The sequence below is a fragment of the Chenopodium album genome, chromosome 11 (genome assembly GCF_948465745.1).
Source record: "Chenopodium album chromosome 11, dcCheAlbu1.1, whole genome shotgun sequence".
Classification (NCBI taxonomy): domain Eukaryota; kingdom Viridiplantae; phylum Streptophyta; class Magnoliopsida; order Caryophyllales; family Amaranthaceae; genus Chenopodium; species Chenopodium album.
The window spans coordinates 24,008,276-24,009,033 of record NC_137844.1 but is presented as its reverse complement, the minus strand read 5'-3'; the positions used below and the strand labels follow the sequence as shown (position 1 = coordinate 24,009,033).

General features: G+C 46.7%; 1 pseudogene; it reads right to left on the bottom strand.

Moving 5' to 3' along the window:
- Positions 1 to 388: 388 nt before the first annotated feature.
- Positions 389 to 487, bottom strand: LOC145569658 (small nucleolar RNA R71; annotated as a pseudogene).
- Between the last annotated feature and the right edge of the window lie 271 nt (positions 488 to 758).

Genomic DNA, 758 nt, shown 5'->3' with positions numbered 1-758 from the left:
GGGAAAATCCTAGAGTGGCCTTAAAGGAGCTTGGAGTGCCCGGTGCATATAGGTTTGAGAGCGGCATAGCTCCACCTACTACACCGGCAAATGACTTCGAAATTCGGCCGGTAATGATCACCTTGATTGATAGAAGGCAATATAGTGGGGCCAAGAATGAGAGCCCATTGAACCATCTTAAGGAGTTTGAAAAATATTGCAACACCATCAAAGTCAATGGGGTTTCTCAAGAATTCATCCGCCTCAAGTTGTTTCATTTCTCTCTAATAGGAAGATCTTTGGAGTGGCTAGACAAAGAGGTGAATCCCAACTCCTTGAGAACTTGGGACGATGTCACAAAGGCCTTCTTGTCCCGCTTCTACCCTCAAAAGAAGACGGCGGAGGCAAGAGCCTTGATTCAAGGGTTCAAGCAAAGACCAAGTGAAAGCCTTTACGAAGCATGGGAGAGATTCAAAGAGTATCAAAGGGAGTGCCCTCACCACGGAATCCCAACATACCAAGTGATCCAAATCTTCTATGGCGGTTTAAGTCCCCAAGGCAAGTCATGCCTTGATGGAGGGGTCGGGGGCCCTATCATGAACAAAATCGAAGAAGAAGTTGTGGACATCATTGAGGACGTGGTGACATACTATAGGGATTGGCAAGATGGGGAGAGGGACTCTTCAAGCAAGCAATCTTCATTGTACTCGGTGGACCATTTAAATGCGATCAACAACCTTTCGTCCCAAATGACAAACTTAGGAAAGGAGGTCACCGCA